Consider the following 21,939-nt stretch of genomic DNA (forward strand, 5'->3'; position numbering starts at 1 on the left):
GCCATGGCTCACGGGCCCAGCCGCTCCGCGGCATGTGGGATCTTCCCAGACCGGGTCACGAACCCGTGTCCTCTGCATCGGACTCTCAACCACTGCGCCACCAGGGAAGCCCTAAATTCCTATTTAATAATTAAAAAGATATAATAGGAGACATCTGTATTTATAAGTATAGTCCAGGGAGGACACAAGTCTCATGCTAGAAACTTTAGGTAAATTCTAGAAAATATAAAAAGTATCATTCAGGAAAGGGGTCATGACAATTGCTCTAGAAATTCAATTTCTAGGAATTTTCTTAAGTAAATAATCACACAGATATAAGAAAATATAGAGGGAAAGATGTTTACTGCAGTATTACACAAGCTAAATAAAAAACTATGTAAATGTCCATTATTAGTAGACTGTAAAGCAATAGCTTATAATAGGTAACTCTTGTCAAGCATTGATCTAAGTATATATTAACTCATTTAATCTTCACAATAATCTTAAGAAGTAGATAGTGTTATTATACCGCTTTAGAGATGAGGAATCCGAGGTATAGAGAGTTCAATTTACTTTCACAAAGCTAGAAATTTGTGTAACTAGCATTTGAACTCAGGCAGTCTGGTCCAATGTCTAGGTGCTTAAAACCATGTCATGCTGCCTTTACATCATCAAAATTCTCATGCATGTTTAAGTTCATTGATAAGGCCTACAGAATATTGATCCAAAAAAGTTGGTTACAGAACAGCACATACAGCCAGATCCTATGCATGAAGAATTAAAAACGAAAGCAGAGAGAGCGATCTGGATGAACGGTCTCTCAAATGGTATTTTTTTTACAATTAATATGTATCATTTAACAAAAATGATAAAGCTAATGTCACAAAATTAAGCAACACCTCACTTGGACACTCATCCATCCCACACGTAGGAACACCGTCATCTTTCAGCCATTGCCGTAGATACTGTAGGCTAAGGCCTCCTGCAGCACTCTGGCCTTGCTGCAGTAGCTACACCATTTTGCCTCTGATACTTAAGTGCTCTCTTCTAGCCTCTACCATTCTATTAATAGAATCCCGACATCTCCACTGATATCGAGTTCCATTTCATGACAGTGACTACACAACTTGCAGAAAACTGTGATTACCAAACTTTTCGAGTAAATGTCAGCGGCTTCTCACCAATGCATTTCTTATTATCTTAGTAAAGGGAATGTCTGGCCCTCCTGGGTAACACAGGTTAAGAGTTCTTAAGCCTTCCATAATAAATCTATTCTAACATTCCCTATGCCAAGGAAGTTCTGGAAACTCCACTTCATTTAGTGTAAGCTTTCATTATGTCTAGGGTTCAATGAGCCATCAAAAACAACACTTAAACCAATTCCAGTGTCTCTGTCAGATATCAAGTCCTTAGTCATCAGTATCTCCATGTCAATGAATTCCCTTTCTCCCTATTCCCATGGTAATAACACCTTCCAGATCCACTCACATATCTTTTCCCTTATTCTTTTCTGATTGTATTAGCAAAGTTCTGCAACTCCTTTGGTAGGTAATTTATGTGTTCCTAGAATAGGGCTCCTGTTTGACTTCTAAGGTTGGGCTTAGCACTGACTCTGTTTATTTATTTATTTATTTTTAATTAATTTATTTTTTAGCTGCGTTGGGTCTTCATTGCTGCGCGCAGGCTCTGTAGTTGTGGCGCACGGGCTTAGTTGCTCTACGGCATGTGGGTTCTTCCCGGACCAGGGCTCGAACCTGTGTCCCCTGCATTGGCAGGCAGATTCTTAACCACTGTGCCACCAGGGAAGTCCCTGACTCTGTTTATAAGCCTAGAAGTAATAAGGGGTTGTAGGGAAAGGTCTTGAGGAGAACCAGCATCATCTTACAAGGTATGGGCTTCACGTAGGGTCATTGCCCACCTCCAGGTAAGAGAGGGACAGAGCTGTTTCTGACAGGTGGTAAGTCTCAGGGAAATCTGAGGTTTAAGGGTCTCAGACTCATCCACCCTATCCCAGGTCTCAGGGCCCCTTTCTTTCTTAACAGGGCCCTGACTTTGACCTAGGAGACTGATGAAGCTCTGCATCTAGTCTTCTTGGAGCTCTGCCACTCTTATAATCAGATCTGAGCCTGATTTTCAGGACAGTCAGTAGAGGTAAGTCTACTTTTGAGCTTCCATAGAAGCCTTCTGGTATTCAGGATCCCCTTGATTGGGCTATGTAAGACTGACTGACTCAGGTTAAAACCAGATCAGCTATGGCTACATTCATCAGGGCTGTGGCTTAATATTTCCCTGGCACAAGTCTGGGACTTTGCCTTCTCCCAGGCCAGGACTCAGGAAGGATGTTTAGATGTGAGGGTGAAGGCAGTATCTCTTCCTGTAGCAGCCTCTGCTGGAGCCTGGAACAGGACACATTCAGAGGGTACACAGGGGGCAGGGGACACTGGGAGACCCAGGGCTTTGCAGCACACACTACTGTGGTTCCTTATGCTCTGTAGGACCCAGCCACCCTCAAATTTTGGCTAAGCTCCTAATCAGCTGCTTATACTGTTGAAGCCCAGCTTTTAATAATAGCCGTCCTGCAATTATTTGGAAAATTAGCAATTATAGATATAGATATGTTACAGTATATAATAAAGTATTAATAAGAAAAAGTTACTACAGTTATTTTTGTCTGGAAAAGAAATAGCAGCCATGAGTGGTGGAAGGGCAATGCTGCGCCCAACAATTAATACAAAATTTAAAAAAAATCATTTAGAGTGAGAGGCATTTCTGGCATCCACAACTCTCATTAGGTGTTGTGTCACCCAACAAACTGGTTTTACCTCTTTGTGCGTGTTGAGCCAAAAGATACAACCAAGGCAAAGAGTGGGAGAAGGGAGGATTTATTACTTTGCAGCAAGTAAGGAGAACACTGGGATCTTTCCCAAAGCAGTGTCTCCCAGCAAAATTGGGCAAGTTTTAAGCTAAGGATACATGTATATTCATGAAGGGGGCTGGGATCTGTATGCATATTCATGAGGCCCCCCCCCACGTGCAGTATATGCATATTCATGAAGGGGCTTCAGCAGAGGAGAATTCAGCGTAGCATTGGGGCAAAGGTTGATAGAGTCCAGGCTCTAGTTGACTGAAGTCAGTAAAGTCGACATCATGATTCCTTAGGTTCCAGATAGTCTGGTGGTTGAGTGTTCTAGGGGGTTTGTATCCTGCAAACCAGCTCAAGAATGTGCTTCAGGCTAATCTTTACCTTCAAAACAGAACTGGGAATCTTTGCAACTGATATATTATCTTCATTATGGTTAGGTTATTTCCCTGGCCTAATAATAGCTGTTTATTCTTATATTCTTTTGTTTCCTGAACTTTTTTTCCTTCATTAACTACTGGGACCCAGTCTCCTCCAAGAGCAAGCATTGTGGCCAGGCTTAGATCCCAAAATGTCTCAGGGCTAAAATGGCTTCTCTTATGTCAAGAAAGTTATGTCTAGATCTTTTCCTCCCGGGACCCCCTACCCTGTTGGCCTACAGTTGGGGGTATGGTAGCCAGAGCTCTGAGAGCTGTGAGGACAGCCTATGAGTTGGGGAATGGCCCTGTTCTCACCAAATTCACAAGTTTGGTGTTAGAAGCCTGCTGCTGTTGGCGTCAGATCATAGATCTACATCCACATCACCTCCACGACCACCACTCCCTAACACTCTGTCCACCAAATTGGTGCTCAGTACCTTTGCATACCTTTGACTTCTACCCTGGGATTGCTCTTAGGTGGCTCCTAATGGGGCGGCTGAGGGCTGGAGCCTGGAAAGGGGGTGAGAAAGTATTGTTATGCAGTCTTAAAGGGCCATCTCTGGGGAACCTGCTAGAGGTGTGCTCAGTACTCAGAGAGACCTATGCATCTACCCCATCACATGCCCCTGCGGTTTTTCTCTCCTTCCAGCTCCGTACCTCCTACAGGCTCCAGCCCAGAACCAACCACCATCCAAATTGCTGATTCCCATCTGTGCTCTTCTTGAAATACTCCTCATATTACCTCTCTATACAGTCCCTACACACTATTAAGGCATTGGTGGGGTTCAGGACACACTACCTCAAAATATGGCACCTTGGCATATTAAATGACTTCAGCTGAAAAAACTTTTAAGATTGGTTGGAAGTTCACTCTGACTTCCCCCTGTTTCCCCTACTTCTCTGAAATAGGTCATAGAACTCCCATGTGAAAGGTACCCTCCCTGTAGTAGGAGGAGGGAAGACATTCTTATTACCAGAGATGGGAATTTGGAACCAAGAAATCTGTACAAACAAACCTTATTAAACTCACCCTTATCTTCTAGTTACTTCTACACCACTTACTACCTCTAGCCCAAACCCCTTTGTCTTGGCAATTCTTCACAAATTTATTGTTTCTCTGTCTAAAAGGTATGAGTTTCCTGTTCTGGTCACTTATTCTGGCCCTTCATTTTCTTGTGAAGGCTCCCAGGTACATGCAAAAATTCAATAAAACGTGCATGCTTTTCTCCCCTTAATCTGTCTTTGTCAGGTTAATTTTGAGACCCAGCCAGGGACCCTAAGAGGGTGGAGGAAAACTTCTTCCTCTCCTACAGCATCAAAGGGACAGGACTCATAGGAGAGGCATATTTTTGAAGAGGAAATATCGGGAAGGGGTAAAACAGAATAGAAATGGTGTGTTGGTATCTAGGGGAAGATGATGAAGGCTTTTCTTCCATTTCTTTCCTTCTTTCCTCCTTCCTTAAGGATTGGTCTTCATTACTGGGTAAGAATTGTTTATGATGAAATCTGTTCATGAGTTCCACAGTGCTAGAGGCACTGTGCATCTATTTCCAAAGACTTGCCTGAGGGTTATTTATTTATTTATTTTACTGAAGAAATTTTCTTTATCATTCTATTGCTCTTGTTCTTCCCTCACCCTTTCTTCCAGTTACTTTGCTAAGTTTCTCTATGACAAACAATGCCTCAAATTTTATCTTGTTGGTCATTACAGTTATTTCCCTTCAACAAGAAATTATATATATATATAGAGAGATATAGATATATATAGTTACTTTGGAATTGCTAAAACAAAACAAAAATCATCCTAAAATGATTGAGAATATATCCTAGCCCTAAATGACCAAATATCAGTGAACTGATTTATCTTTTAAAATGTATCGCTAAAGGATCTATATTGTCTAAATGTAAAAATCATGATTCTCATACAAATATAAAACGCATATGTGTCAAAGGTTTTACTTAAGTATGTAATTCATTAATTAATGAAGGAACCAGTAAGATATTATAACTGGTTCAAAGGAGAATTCAAAGTGATAGCTAGACAGATAAGGAATACCGACATGAATTGACAAATAGATGCAAAACTGGCTTTTCCCATGAGGGTGGGGAGAGAAGTCAATTGTCCCTCCACCGGACAGAATTCAATTGCACATTTATGGACAAGAGTCATTTGCATTGTTCTCAGTATCTACCATTTACAGAGTTGTAAGTAGCTCAAAGAAACTCAAAGGAGATAATCCAGAGGGGTGCGTGAGATAGAACACTCAGTAATCTTTTTTTGCCATTTCAAACTCTTGCACAAATTTTACTGAATGTTAATCAGGGTACTTAATTCTTTTTTGTATTTGATTTTGTATTGTAATTGTATTTTGTATTTGTATTTTGTATTTGTTTTGTATTGATGTGTGCAATTCATTACCTATAAAATTCATGTCTGACAAAAAATAATTATCACTGTAAAAACATTTTTTTGCTAATCTGACTGTGTTTATATAAGTATATGTTACTGAGGAATATGACTGTTAGATATATCAGTGTTAGGGTGGCCAAATAAAATACAGGATTAATTTTTTTAGTGTAAGTATGTGTGAAATATCAACAAGAAAAGAAGAAAAACGGCTGTTGGGTAGACTACTTCTACGTCACTAAGCTAGGTTTTATTTTGCTTTTTCTAGTTGTAAAAAAGATGGTAGTATTGGGACATAAATTAAGCTGCAAAAATTTTTTTAAACTTTACTTTTATTACCTATTATAGGGGAAGAAAAAGTTTTCCTCAACCTTCTTAGGGTCCCTGGCTGGTCTGGAAATTAAACTGACAAAGACAGATTAACAAGAGAAAAGCATAAAAATTTATTTAATAAAATTTTTACATGACATAGGAGTCTTCATAAGGAAATGATGACCCAAAGAAAGGGTTTATCTGGAGTATTTTTATGCTAAATTGGTGAAGAGTAGACAGTACTAAAGAAATACAATAGGTCAAAGAGTCTGAGGTAAGTGTAGTAAACTGAGGCAAACTTAACTTAGCAGGGCATGTTCGTTTGGATTCTCTCTGTCCTTTTGTCTACAGAGAAGGATGCTCCTTTCCCAGTAGAGGGAGAGCACCTCTCACAGGAGGATCTGATGACCCATTTTGAGGAAGAAGTTGGGGGAAGGGTCTAAAGTGACCTTCCTGCTTCTACTGTTTTCTCAAACTTGTTCAGCTTAAAATATTCATTATGCCAAGGTCATATTTGGAGGTAGCACATCCTGAACCCCATCCAACACACTGCTAAGAAATAGTTATGACTTGCATTTCTGCATGAGCATCACCAGGCCCAACAGCCCAGGAGGGGAGTGTTCTGACCACCTAACTTTCCTGAGGCAGGAAGGGTGAGCCTGTGGTGACAACCCATCACACCTTGCTTATACCACTTGAGACAGTTTTCATTATGATAACTAATCACAACTTTCTAGCTCAATCAAGACATTGAAGGACATATTCCTCCCTCTTTTCGAATAAAAAATAAATAGCTAAGCAAGCATAACTCTTGGATGCAGAAGAACACCTCACAGGAATTTGACAAATACCACATGTTTTCTTCCCTATTGTATTATCATAATTTATCTTTTTGGACAGGGTCACATTGGTTTCCCCAAGTTTGTTATTTCTACTACTCAGCAAAACAAAGGAAAAAGCCATAATGTGGTGAAGGAAGAGTGTTTCCCATAACATCAAACAAGGCCATAACAGTGTGAATAAAGAAGAGGGTAAAATTCTAGAAGAGTTTCAGAGGTAGAGTCAATAGTTTGATGTGTGATTAAATAGGAGAAATAAATTGAGACAGGAGGGGAGAATGATGCCTAGCCTTCTGGGTTTTGTAGCTGAGTACACGGTGAGGCCATCACTGAAATGGAAAATTGGGGAGAAGCAGATTTGGCTTTTATGTAAAAGAGACTGTAAAGGTGGGATCTGAATTTCATACTTCACTGTTTTGCACATTTTCCTTCCATTCAACAGCTTTTCCGCATTCTAAATAATTTTACTTAGCAAACTGCAATAAATTTCAGTTCATTTTTTCTTTTAAAAAACTGGATACCTCTGCCATCTCATCAGAGCTTCTGATCAGCCTGAGATGATCAGTGTTCTCATAATGAGTTCTTTTAAATTCCAACCCAAAGAAAATAAACATGGCATTTTAATCACCCTATTCAGCCTTGTTGAGGGGAAATGCACAGTTTCCTGTTAGGTGTTTTGACATACTGAAAATAGCTTCAAGGTTCCCCCTTCCCTTCCCCTCCCCCACCACGTGCCTGATCATGACTGGTACCTATAAACAATTGCTGAAAAATAAATATCTTCTTTAATATCTCATTTGGCTCTAATGTATAATTCTAAGGTCTACTGGAAACGCCTTTAGTTCATAATCACCTACCAGTAGCTGGCATATGTAGATTTTGATTAAGTATGTAAGGTTTACTTTGGTCTATTTACATAGCTAATGTTGTCCAGTTAGTCACAATTTTATCTATAACAACGCTAACAACAGAGGACCACTTCACAACTCCATTTAAAAATATCTGTTGGCTTCCCCCGTGGAATAAGATCCAAACTTTAAGTCCCTTGATGATATGACTCCTGCCTATCCTTCCAGCTAATCTCATTTGTATTGTTTCCAAACAGAATTTGTTACCAAACCAAACTTGGATCCACCTGCCAATCTACTGACACTCGGTTGTGATGAAGGAAAGTGCAGCATTTATTGTAGGGCGCTGTACAAAGAGTCCAGGACAGCTAGTGCTCAAAAAGTCCGAACTCCCCATGGGTTTCAGCAAAGCATTTTTAAAGGCCAGGTGAGGGAGGGACATCCCAGTGTATGTGATCAGCTCGCGCACAATTCTCTGATTGACTGGTAGTGAGGTGACAGGGCGGTGTCACAGGGGTTAAACGTTATAATCCTTAGGCGCTGGTAGGCCTGGGGGCCACATGCTCATTATCATCAAGTAGTTAATTTCTTCCATTTGGTGGGGGTTTTCATATCTGTAAAACAGCTCAGGAAATGTGCATCAGATACTATTATCTAGGTACTTCAGAGAGGAGCCAAAGCAGAGGATATGGGGAAGGGGTCTGTCCTGGGGAGGCCCCATAGGGTCCTGCTCGGTTACAAATTTACACCTCTGTCTAAAGTGCCAGTTTCTCTCCTTTTCACCTATTCACATTCTCAGTCCACTCATATTGAAAGCCAAAACTCAGATGTCACCTCTATCAGGTTTTATTTGGAATCCTCCAGCATCCTACATAGAGCCTGCCCAAAGATAAGTGCAAAAAAATGTCTGCTAAATAAGTGGGTTTTTTTAAAGTTTCATTCCAAGTATCTTAGGTTGAATTATTAAACCAAAGTTCCTTTACTAGATTGCAATTGATCTAGGCATTAAAAAAAAAAAACCGCTAGCATCCTTGAAAAAAACATCTTTGATAATAATCCTTTGGACATCAAGCACAGAAAGTATTTTTTTATGCCATTTTTCTTTGATACAAAGTATTTTTCACCCTACATAACCAGATATATTTTATAACGATCTGATGAAACACTTGTTTTAAATAATGAGATTTGTTACAATTAACTACTTGAAGGATAAAGCCCCAACTAGGGGATGAATAACATGCTCAACTCATTAAGTGTTCTACTAGCTGAGAATACAGCAGTAAACAGTATAGGTAAGGGCTCTTCTCACTGAATTTACATACTTTCATTTTAATTGGGGGTGGGGAGATGGACAATAAACAAATGAGTATGTCATGTATCAAAGTGCTTAAACAGATGACCGAGTGGCCACTTTAGAACGGAGGGTCTGGGAAGGCTTCTCTGTGCAGGCAATTCTCAAACTGAAATCTGAAGATTTTTTAAAAGGCAACAATGCAAAATTAAGGGGAAAGAGCATTCCAACCGGAGGGCCCTGCAGCACAGCAGGGAGACAGAAAGTGGTAGATAAGGTAGGTGAAGAGGCACGTGTAGATCATGCAGTTCTTTGCAAGTAAGCATAGGGAGTGTGGATTTAAATCTCCAAGCAAAGGAGAAGCCATTGGTAGATTGTAAGAAGGGGAGCAATATAATCTAGATTATACTTTTTGTCATTTTTTGTTTGTTTTTTTTAAATGATCCCTTTAGAAGTATGGAGAATGGACTGCAGAGGGAGTGAGGCCCACTGGAAGGCAGCAGTGCGATCCACAGATGATTTCGGCTCAGAGTAAAATGGTGTTTGTGAAAATGGAGAGGTGAATGCAGTTTTGTAAATGGAGTCAAAAGAACTTGCTGATCCATTGGATGGAGGAGAAGTAGAGGAAGGAGAGCTGTACATTCACTTCAGAATATAGACCATTTATGTTCCTTAGGATTCTTTGTAACCTCTTGCATGTTCCTCAGTAAGGAGTTAAACTCTTTTGACACGTTTTCATTTTATATTTGTATATTTGCATGCAAATATATTTGTGGGCTTTCTCCGTTTAAAAATAACTAATCTTTCTTTTTTTTTTTTTTTTTTGTGGTACGCGGGCCTCTCACCGTTGTGGCCTCTCCCGTTGCGGAGCACAGGCTCCGGACGCGCAGGCTCAGCGGCCATGGCTCACGGGCCCAGCCGCTCCGCGGCACGTGGGATCCTCCCGGACCGTGGCACGAACCCGTGTCCCCTGCATTGGCAGGCAGACTCCCAACCACTGCGCCACCAGGGAAGCCCAAAATAACTAATCTTTAACAGATGAAATGAGTTGAAGAGTGAATGGGAAATGAGAAGAGGAAACACTTGTATATAACTCCTTAAAGAAGTTTGGATTAAAGGTCTTGTTCTCTCCAGAGAGGCAGCACCTACGTTGCTCTGAGGAACTACCCAATCACTACCGCGTGCCGACTCAGTGCAATCGTCAGACAAGATGCCCCTTGGTCCAGATATGTCCCTTCCAGGAGGCCAAAGCCATCGATTACTACAAACTGCTGTCACACTTACTCCAGACGAACACCACCGTCTGCTCCTCTTGCAAACTGCCTTTGGAGATCTTCGGAGGCAAGAACCCCCGCGGGGAGCCAGAAGCGCCAGCGGAGGCGGAGAATAGTGTGACGTCAGTGCGTCGCGCGGGCCAGGGGCGGGGTCTAGCTTTTCCTCGGCTCCCGGGCGGCTCCAGGTGGGGGGGTGGAAAGGTGCCGTGACGCCATCTCACTGCGCGGGCCAAAGGCCGGGCTTAGTCCCCGCCCCACGTTTGGTTCGTGGTACCTCCAGGTCTGAGGCGGGCGGCCGGGCGCTGTGTTCGTTGTGTGCGCGCGGTGTTTTTGGTTGCTTTGGCCTTCTTGCTACTCTCCGGTCCTTCCGCCAGCCTCGAGCCCTCACCACTCTCGGTGTAAGTAGTATTTTAAAATTGAAGAACCAAAGGCACGGAGAGGTGAAGTAACTTGCACAGGATAACACAGCAGATTTGGATTCTAGATAGTCTAATAATTCTCTTCACTATAAAAGGAACATAATCGTAGCTTACTCGTGGAATGTTTTGAGAGGATGCGTGTAAAGCTCCTTACATGCTCTTTACCTATGGTGGGTCTATCCATCCACTCCAGAGCAGGGACCGATTTTGCTTTCTAGCTGGCGCCGCACCGCCTCGATACAAAGGACAGAGTATCCTGAGCGAAGGGCCTGAAGCCAAGATTGCCGATCTTACCCAGCAAAGGGTGAGGTCAACATGTAGGCGCGTCTCAGCTGCACTCTACCAATTACACACGTAGGCACAAATACAAATGTGCACCTTCTCATCTCTCTCTCTCTTTTTAAATTGACATTACCCTTCCTACACTAATCCAGACTGAAAATCTCTAGTCATACTTGCTCTTTCATACGCTGCACATCTGATTACTCACTGACTCCTGTCTCCTGTTCCTTCCCTGCTCTCTATTTCTACTAGGTAAGACTTCATCAGATGATCTCTTACTCTTTCGAACTGATTCATCTGTTCCATTAGTAAATATTAATCATGAATAAAAATCATCACCAAACACTGCCTATTTTACCCCTCCTCAGCTCATAGTGGGATTATACTTCCTGGTCCTGGTCCATGAGGTGTAAGTGGATGTGACCCCTGTCACTCTCAGACACAGCATTTAATTGCTGTTTCGAGGTGCTCCAGAACTCTTTTCCCTCTTGCCCAGAAGCAGGCAACGTTTGAAGTGGTGGTAGCTTCATCAGCCTGCATCCCTGAATGGTTAAGATGAGCGGAGGCCCACGTTGACCCATGAGGAGCATGTAGCATGGGAAAGAGATAAACTTCTTTTGTTTTAAGGCACTGAAACTTTTGGTGCTATTGGTCACCACAGCATAACTTAGCCTGTCTTGATTGATACAAGTGCCTATGGGAGTGAGAAAAAACAAATTTGGTCTCTGTTCTAGTGGAGCTTATACCAGAGGTATCTCTATAAAATATAAATCTGACCCTCTTCCCTGCTTTAAAACTTTTATTTAAAAATATCTTCCCATTGCTTGAAGGATAAAGTCCAAACTCTTAGCCTGGCATTCTAGGCCCTTTACCACTAGGCCCCAAATTGCACTTCCATTACACTTTTCCATCTATTTTATGGTCCAGCCAAACTATACTACTGGCTGTTTACTGCCTTGATCCATATGCTTTCAAACCCCTGCCTGAACCTTCACCCATGCCATACCTTCAAACTGGGATGCTCTCCACCCATGTTTGCATATCCTGGTTTACTCCCCTGTGCTCACTAAATACCTCATGCCACCCCCTACTAACCCTTTTAGAACCCTCATAACAACCTTAATTACATGTTTCAGTGATTGTCTTCCTTCAGAGCTGTAAACCCCTTAAGAAGTCCATCTTATTCAGCGTTGGGTCAGGCATATATAAGGACTTACACATTTGTTAAATGAATGAATGGCTTGTTGGATCCCTCAAGGTTCACTAGAAATGCTGTCAATTCCACGTATTAGTTTCCTATTTCTGCTGTAACAAATTACCACATAATTAATGGCTGAAAAAACATAAATTTATTACCTTACAGTTCTGTAGGCAGGTCTGTATTCCTTTGCAGAGGCTCTAAAGTAGAATCTGTTTCCTTGCTTTTTCTAGGCACTAGAGGCTGCCCACAGTCTTTGCGTTGTAGTCCCCTTATTTTATCTTCAAAGCCAGCAATGTTGCATCTATGAGCATTCTTCCATAGTCACATCCTCTAACTGTGAACTCAGTGGGGAAAGTTCCTCTGATTGTAAGGATCCTTGTAATTAGATTAGGCTCACCTGGATAATCTTGGATGATCTCCCCATCTCAGCATACTTAATTTAATCATGTTTTCCTTCTTGACATGTAAAGTAACACATTCACAGTTCCTGGGACTAGCACAAGGGTATCTGTGGGGGGGGGGCCATTATTCTGCGTATCACATTGCAGAGTCTTTCCTTGCTTCTCTCTCTCACTTGACATTTACCCTTCAACATCAGCCAAATGAACTCTTCCCTAAGGAGCATCAGGAGTCTCCTTGAAGTAGGGTAACCAAATATGGGCCAAACTTAGACACTTTTAAGAGTGAAAGGGAGTACCCTAAACAGGTCAGCAGGTGTACACTGGTCTGACCAGATATGGAAGAATGAAATGGATGTGTGACCTGCAGAGGCCCTACCCCGAATTGCAGCAACTTAATTGTAGACTTCTACCCTCCAACCTGGTCTCTTAAAAATCAAGTAGATGTTGGGAGGTTTTACTTTCCTCAGAAGATTTATGCTTTAGACTGGAGATGGGACACTATCTGGCTCAGCAGGTTAAACAGAATCTTTTTTCTTTACAGTTTTAACAATACATAAATAATATATAAACAACATAATATTTATATTAGGGACACGAGACTTTATGATGTATATTGCATATATGTACATCAAATGTATATGCAAGTATATATCAAACTCACAATTTGACATTTGTCTTTTGATTTTGTTACTGATGAAACCTCTTTTAATGGGTAGTTCCAATATACCTTGTAGCCACATGACAAAAGATGAAAAGAATTCAAGGTCAGGAAGCTGAGGATTGTACTTATAAATGGTGATTTTCAGCTTTGGGGAGAAAGGAAAAAAACATGCTAAAGTAGGGATCCCATAGCTTTTCCTAAACCTTTATCTGATCAAGGTTTTCCATTTCAAAGTCTCTTAATCCTAGATCACAGATAAAGCCAGAAGATATATCAGGAAATCATCTTGTGGTCTTATTATACAAATAAGTTGAGTGTTGTACTCAAGGTTAGTTATTACTTTGCAGTTGTGTGGCTTTCCAATTCTATCATGTCCTTGACATTTTTCTCTGTAAGAGAGCCTCCCCCCAACCCCACACCTTTTCTTTCCTTTTCAACTTCTTATATTTTTATTATATACCACTATGGACTTAGAGTTTTTATTTTTATTTATTCAATGTGTTGTCATCTGTATTCTTTTTTGATGTCCAGATTGTCTCAGATTTGGCCAGTGGGAGTCCCTTTAAGCCACCACTTTTGACCTATCTCCATCAGCCTTTGAGTTCTTTCTTACTTCCTGGCATAAGATATTTCAGGCTCACTTGTATTTTACATGCCCCAGATCTGAACTGCCATTTCTCCGAGAAGCTCTGGTTCCTTTCAGTGAGGTATCATATTTAGAAACCAAGATCTGGGCTCTAGGTGCACTAGTTGCTGCTGGGGTGTCATTGCCTCTTAACCCTTTTAGTTTCCCTTTGGCATGTACACTTTTTTTTTTTTTTTTTTTCGGTACACGAGCCTCTCACTGTTGTGGCCTCTCCCCTTGCGGAGCACAGTTTCTGGACGCGCAGGCTCAGCGGCCATGGCTCACGGGCCCAGCCGCTCCGCGGCATGTAGGATCTTCCCGGACCGGGGCACGAACCCATGTCCCCTGCATCCGCAGGTGGACTCTCAACCACTGCGCCACCAGGGAAGCCCCTGCATGTCCACTTTTGCATTCTTTTGTTCAGCTGAGTAATATTTCACTCTGGGAATATACCTTTTTCTTTTTTAACCAGTCTCCAATGGAAGAACGTTCAGGTTATTTCCAGTATTTTGCTATTACAAATAATGCCACAATCAATAACCTTCTACATATGTTGTTTTAGATCTGTGATTGTCTTCAGGGAAAGATTTCTACAAGTGAGATTGCTAGAGTAAACGGTAAGTGCACCCAACTGGATGGGATTAACTGTTTTGATCAATTGTCTGCCATATTTAAAAGGAAATGTCTAATTTGAAAGATATAACATAAGGAGTTTAATAAAAAGTTTCAAAAGTGCAAATGTAGCTTTGTTGGATAATGCAGGATTCTCTACAGAAGTCATATTTCTTTTTCCAACAGCACTGGAAGAGATTATTCATTTTCCCACAGTTTCAACCAACAGAATTACAGAATATGATATCAAACTTTTAGATTTTTACAAACATGATAGGTGAGAAGTGGTATCTAAATGTACTGTTAATTTGCATTTCTCTAATAGTGAAGCTGGAGATTTTTTTTCATTTGTTTAAGGATGATTTGAATATTATTGATTGTTAACAGTGTGTGTGTCTTTTGTACATTTTTCTACAGAGTTTTGGTTCTTTTTCTCTTGATAAGTATTCTTTTAGGAACATAAGGTATTTATGTATCATATATATTGCAAATATTAACACCCAGTTTGATAATTGTATTTTGACTTTGTTTATGATGTTTGCCACAACATTCATTTTTATGTAGTCAAATTTATCAGTATTCTCTTTTATTATGTCTGGATTTTGAGTCATAGTTAGCAAAAACTAATACAAATTTTGGCATTAATTTTTTCCTGTCATAGGTGATTTGAAATTTACAAATTTAACTACTCAAACTACTCATGTTGATTCTTCAACACATAAGGCTGTAGTCATCAGTCATCTAATAGCTAAAAGTTTTTACATCTCTTTTATTCCTTATTTTTAAAGAATCCATTTAGAATAACCTGATTTTGACCTTTTAGAAAGCAATTTGACAGTATGTATTGAGGCATAAGACTTTGCAACCTTGAAATACTATCCTAGGCGCAAAAAATCCTAAGCCCAGAACCTAATACAGTGCCTGGTATTTATTAAGTATTCAGGCAATAGTTGCAGAATAGGGGAATAAATATGAGGGAGGGGAAATACACGCATGAAGATGTTTGCTGCTGAATTATTTACATGAAAAATTGGCTGCAACCTAAAAAACCAATGGTGGAGAAATGATTAAATAAGCTATGGTTTACCTACTTCATTGAAAATGATGTAACACTGAAATGGTGTTTCTGAAAGATATATAATAATATGGTAAAGCTATATAATATATGGATATGATGATAGATGAAAAAACAAATTACCAAATTATCAAAAAAGATCTATTGAATATATACACACATTGAAGAAAAATAAAGACTGGAAGAAAATGTAGCAAAATGCTAACAGAGAGTTGTATTTTCCTATTTTCCAAACTTTCTTTTTCTGATGAAAAACTAAAAATGTTTAAATATTCATTGTCTGCTCTCTAGCTGTTCTTAAACTCTGAGTGCAGCAATGGAGAGATCATTTGAAAATGTGAAGTAGGGCTTAGAAGAGAATTACACAGAGGTACACTACAGAATTCTCTCCAAACAACTGGCAGTAGGAGCTTGATTATATACAAAAGACCACTGTAAATGCTTTCACAATTTTAGGTGGCTGTGTGGCTTTGAGTCTCAGATCTCTTAAGTGAGGATAATAATGGTATCCCGTATAGTTAATGTAAGGATGAAATGAGATAATACATATAAATGCTTAGAACAGAAACTGGCCGACAGTGAGTGTGAACTAATGTTAGCTGTTTTGGTTTTTGGTTTCTGGGTTTTTTTCTTAAATTATAAAAACTTGGTTACAATGCCCCCATGTGTCTGTACATTGCAATATTTCTGGTCATTAAAAGGATTTCGTATTACTTTAGATCAGTGCATTTGAAATGACAGTTCTAGGGCCATGCATTATCCACTCATGTTTTATATAGACTCTGAAGATTAAACAGCTCTTTTGAAAATAATGATTTATCCCCTGAATATAAAAGTAACACACACTCACTATATAAAATTTGGAAAGTACTAAGAACTATAAGGAATTATAGCCATCTATAATGTAACCACCCAAACATTTTGGTGTGTTTTTATATTTTCTATGTAAATATATATACATATATATTTATGTCTGTGTGTGTGTGTGTGTGTGTGTGTGTGTGTGTGTGTGTGTTTGCTTTATTTTTACAAATTCAGGGTAGTGTATGTTTTTACACAGGAATAAATTTTAGCATAAATGTAAAATGTATATTTTACTTTAAAACAAGAACAGAAATTTAACTATGTAGATAATGGAGGTTGTCCCATGGTAAACAGAGGATTGCATCTTGTTGTCACCAGTCTCTCATGTTTCCCATTAAGAGTAGGTACATTGAACTAGAGTGGAAAGATGCCTTAAAAAATGCTTTAAAGTGAAAGAAAATCCAACCTGATTTAGAAGTACAATGCCACTTATGTATAACTTGAGGAGGGAATTATGAGAATCAGTTTGTTGTACTAAGGAGGCTTTCCCCTTCCTCTTTTCAAAAATTTATTATTTATTTATTATTTTTTTAGCTGCACTGCACAGCATATGGGATCTTAGTTCCCTGACCAGGGATCAAACCTGCATTCTCTGCATTGGAAGTGTGGAGTCTTAACCGCTGGACTACCAGGGAAGTCCCTCCTCTTCTTTAATATAATAATTAGTTGGTAGCAAATCTCTATTTTAAAATTATTTCTTATCTGTATATAAAATGTGGCATTTTGTATAAGAAATAGGAAAAAATAAGAATGTAATTATATGTATTTGATTAGTTTTGCAATGAGAAAACAAAAGAAGGGTAAATCAGAAACTAATGAAAATAGTTACAGGTTAGGGATAGGTGGGAAAGGCTAGGATGTGAGCCAGACTTCTCTGAATATACCTTTTCATACAGTCTTCACTTCTGAGGCATGTAAATATTCTATGAATTTAAAAATTAAAATTAATATTAACTCAAAAGATAAAGACGAGTCAAACCTTAAAATTGAATACAAATGGCAAAAATCAATATCATATTTATAACACAGGCACAGAAAAAATTAATTAAAGTAACTTTTGAACACTGCGCTGAATAAAAACAGAAAGAACTAAAAAGAAGTCTTGAACTTTCCCGAGTGGGTTTATCAGAGATGGCAATTTGGTATAGTGATTCTGGAAGTATTTTGTTGTGTTGTAGCATAAGGCAAATGAGTAACTGTACTGATGCTTTTTAGAACCAGAGTTCTTTGTAGGAGAAGAGGGATACAAATAAAAATGGGGAAGATAAGGAAAAATCCTATGGTGTTGATTCAATCTGGATGTATCAATATTATTTTTAAATATATATATATAAATATATAGGTATTTCCTTGCTTTTAAAGATATATATAGTATGTTATGTGTGTGTATATATATATATATATATATATTTCCTTGCTTTTTCTGTTGAATGGGCCTATAAGCAGTGACACCCCAGTAACAGTGAGCACAGCTAGCACCATTATTCAGTTTCTAAATACCATTCCCCAGTGAAAGGCACCAGGACTCCTGGGAGAAATGGTTAATTCCAGGTCTGAGGCAGCTGTGTAGGGATAGTACAGGATGACTCAATGTCCTCCCAAACAAGGAATTACTCAAAGACAAATGGGGACATGTCAACAGAATACAGAAGCTGGCTTAAAAGAGCTTCTCCTGGGCAAATTTGGGACAGTTTGAGCATTAAAAAGAATTGGGACAGAAACGGATCATAACAGTGTCAGTAACAACACAAATTCCAGGAACTTAACTTCATACACCTCCACCCCACCCACCCCAGATATTCTGACAAATAGGTCTGGGGTCGGGTTTGAGAATTTTACATTTCTTTTTTTTTTTTTTTACATCTTTATTGGAATATAATTGCTTTACAATGGTGTGTTAGTTTCTGCTTTATAACAAAGTGAATCATTTATACATATACATATGTTCCCATATCTCTTCCCTCTTGAGTCTCCCTGCCTTCCACCCTCCCTATCCCACCCCTCCAGGTGGTCACAAAGCACTGAGCTGATCTCCCTGTGCTATGCGGCTGCTTCCTACTAGCTATCTATTTTACGTTTGGTAAAATAGTGTATATATGTCCATGCCTCTCTCTTGCTTTGTCACAGCTCACCCTTCCCCCTCCCCATATCCTCAAGTCCATTCTCTAGTAGGTCTGTGTCTTTATTCCTGTCTTACCCCTAGGTTCTTCATGAGATTTTTTTTTTCTTAGATTCCATATATATGTGTTAGCATACGGTATTTGTTTTTCTCTTTCTGACTTACTTCACTCTGTATGATAGTCTCTAGGTCCATCCACCTCACTACAAATAACTCAATTTCATTTCTTTTTATGGCTGAGTAATATTCCATTGTATATATGTACCACATCTTCTTTATCCATTCATCCGATGATGGACATTTAGGTTGTTTCCATCTCCTGGCTATTGTAGATAGAGCTGCAATGAACATTTTGGTACATGACTCTTTTTGAATTATGGTTTTCTCAGGGTATATGCCCAGTAGTGGGATTGCTGGGTCATATGGTAGTTCTATTTGTAGTTTTTTAAGGAACCTCCATACTGTTCTCCATAGTGGCTGTACCAATTCACTTTCCCACCAGCAGTGCAAGAGTGTTCCCTTTTCTCCACACCTTCTCCAGCATTTATTGTTTCTAGATTTTTTGATGATGGCCATTCTGACTGGTGTGAGATTATATCTCATTGTAGTTTTGATTTGCATTTCTCTAATGATTAATGATGTTGAGCATTCTTTCATATGTTTGTTGGCAGTCTGTATATCTTTGGAGAAATGTCTATTTAGGTCTTCTGCTCATTTTTGGATTGGGTTGTTTGTTTTTTTTGTTATTGAGCTGCATGAGCTGCTTGTAAATTTTGGAGATTAATCCTTTGTCAGTTGCTTCATTTGCAAACATTTTCTCCCATTCTGAGGGTTGTCTTTTTGGTCTTCTTTATGGTTTCCTGTGCTGTGCAAAAGCTTTGAAGTTTTATTAGGTCCCATTTGTTTATTTTTGTTTTTATTTCCGTTTCTCTAGGAGGTGGGTCAAAAAGGATCTTGCTGTGATTTATGTCATAAAGTGTTCTGCCTATGTTTTACTCTAAGAGTTTGATAGTTTCTGGCCTTACATTTAGGTCTTTAATCCATTTTGAGCTTATTTTTGTGTATGGTGTTAGGGAGTGTTCTAATCTCATACTTTTACATGTACCTGTCCAGTTTTCCCAGCACCACTTATTGAAGAGGCTGTCCTTTCTCCACTGTACATACCTGCCTCCTTTATGAAAGATAAGGTGACCATATGTGCATGGGTTTATCTCTGAGAATTTACATTTCTAAGCAGCTTGCAGGTGAGGTTGCTGCTGCTGATCTATGGACCTCGGTTTGAGTAGCACTGGATTATAAAAGTTTGAATTCAAAACGTATCTATGAGTCTAGGGCTTCCCTGGTGGCGCAGTGGTTAAGAATCCCCCTCCCAGTGCAGGGGACATGGGTTCGAGCGCTGGTCCGGGAAGATCCCACATGCTGCGGAGCAACTAAGCCCGTGCACCACAACTACTGAGCCTGCGCTCTAGAGCCCGCGCGCCTAGAGCCCGCGCTCCGCAACAAGAGAAGCCACCTCAATGAGAAGCCCGCGACACAACGAAGAGTAGCGCCTGCTCGTGGCAACTAGAGAAAAGCCCGCGCACAGTAATGACCCAATGCAGCCAAAAGTAAATAAACTAAATAAATAAATTTATAAAGAAAAAAGTATCTGTGTGGATTAAAATGCAATCTACTGTTTAAAAAGTATCTCTGAGTCTATAATGAGAGAGAAAGGGGAGGTGGAGATTGATTGCTTGCTTATGGAGAAGAGGGTTTAAAAAAAAAGTAAGCTCTTTTTTACAAATGAATGCCAGCTCATAAATGTACAAGGAAAAACAGGTTTAGCAAATCACCATTTTGCAGTTCCCAGTGTAATAACTGACTCAGGAAAGGATCATCAATGTATGATAAAACCATTAAGAGAAAGGCTTTGGGGGAACAGAATGTTCATATGGTCTCAAAATATCATACTTACCATATCAAATTACTTATTTAGAACGGAGGGGAAAGTTATACTTTTACCATGGGGAAATCTAGTGGGCATTATCATAAAGGAAGTGATCAAATGGAGCGTCATCAATAATGGGACAGTGTGACCCTATGTGCCTCCTAATGGATTTAGTGGGAACTGTAACAACACCTAAGGAATATTCTTGCCAAAAATGTTTAACTTGAATTTAATCATGAAGAAACAATCAGACAAATCCAGACTGTGGGACAGTCTTTAAACTATCTGGACTGGACTCTTCAAAAATTTCTAGGTCATGGAAAAATAGGAAAAGACAGGGGAAATACACTAAATTGAAAGTGATGACCAAATGCAATAGATCAGAGAAATTTAATGGTAAAAACTGTTAAATTTAAATTGTTAAATTCATTGTATGATAATACATGAGGTTTTTAAAAACGATCTTGGAAATTGGAGGACTAGGTTCAGTAAGTGCTTAATCAGTTCCCCATTTCTTTAAAATCGTGTTGATAATATTTGTTATGCTTCCCCATAAGATTTCATGAGAACAAAATGAGATAATGTTTGTGAAAATACTACCCATATGATTATCATCCAATAACCAACTTTTATATTTGTGTGGTATTTTCAAGGTAAAATGTGCTAATCTAATCTACTGATAGTTAACACTATGCTAAAAATCTGGTGGACATTATATCCCATAATACGTTAAAGTACTATTTAGTCCTGCCAAAGGAGAGGTCTCTCTGGCTTCTGTCTTTCTGCTTCTCAGTCTCTTGTCTGTCTGTCTCTCTCTGTGGAGACAGAGCTCCTGCAAACAAGAGCAGGCCCGCCTGTAAGCAGAGCTTACAGAAGCCTGATAGATGATATTTCCTGGGTTGTTCCTCCACATACTCAACACACTGATGCCTCTGCAGATTGTCCCTTGGTGCCACCTACGAGGGACAAGCACTTCAGGACACTCCATCTGAAATTCCCAGTCTTCCTTGGTTTGGCAGAACCCAATTTGTTCATCATCAGAACATAACAATGTTCAGCTTTTTAAAATGAAAAATTAATTTTAACATGTATCAGTCACTGCCGCCACTTTGTTTATTTGCCATTCTTTATTCTTAGGCCCTGCAGGCATTTTTTTTCACCTGGGAATACTTAGAAAATCAGATAGAAATATTTAACTGATATTTACCTTTCAGTCTCTAACCAAGGAACATTTCAGAAGTGTGATTTTGGTTGCTACAGATCCATGGCAGCATACTACATTGATAAATGTTTTGTCGTGCTACGCATAGATAACAGAGAATAAAATGTATGACAGTAATAAATATCAAGGCATGCATATTCACAGCTTCTTTCCTCTCACCTGCTAAGGAATATTTTGGTGTTGTCCATGTAACCTTTTTCCCTTCCTTTAAGTCTGGCCTTAATTAGATAGAGCAGAATGAAGAGTGTACTCTGTGTGTGTGTGTGTGTGTGTGTGTTGGAGTGTGTAGAGAAGCATGTTGG

General features: G+C 39.4%; 1 protein-coding gene and 1 long non-coding RNA gene across 2 annotated transcripts in view; one reads left to right on the plus strand and one right to left on the minus strand.

Moving 5' to 3' along the window:
• The window catches only part of PPM1L (protein phosphatase, Mg2+/Mn2+ dependent 1L), a 413,670-nt gene extending 403,325 nt beyond the window's left edge, over positions 1-10,345 (minus strand). Inside the window, exon 1 of the mRNA XM_060298467.1 lies at positions 10,240-10,345. The gene's annotated coding sequence lies outside the window, so the exon portion shown is untranslated. The remainder of the gene's footprint in view (positions 1-10,239) is intronic.
• A 129-nt stretch (positions 10,346-10,474) lies between these two features.
• On the plus strand, positions 10,475-18,891 carry LOC132597264 (uncharacterized). Its single transcript, XR_009563774.1, has 3 exons — positions 10,475-10,627; positions 14,381-14,435; positions 16,904-18,891. It is a non-coding gene; the product is annotated as an uncharacterized lncRNA (long non-coding RNA).
• The last annotated feature ends 3,048 nt before the right edge of the window (positions 18,892-21,939 follow it).

The sequence above is a fragment of the Globicephala melas genome, chromosome 4, assembly GCF_963455315.2.
Source record: "Globicephala melas chromosome 4, mGloMel1.2, whole genome shotgun sequence".
Lineage (NCBI taxonomy): Eukaryota > Metazoa > Chordata > Mammalia > Artiodactyla > Delphinidae > Globicephala > Globicephala melas.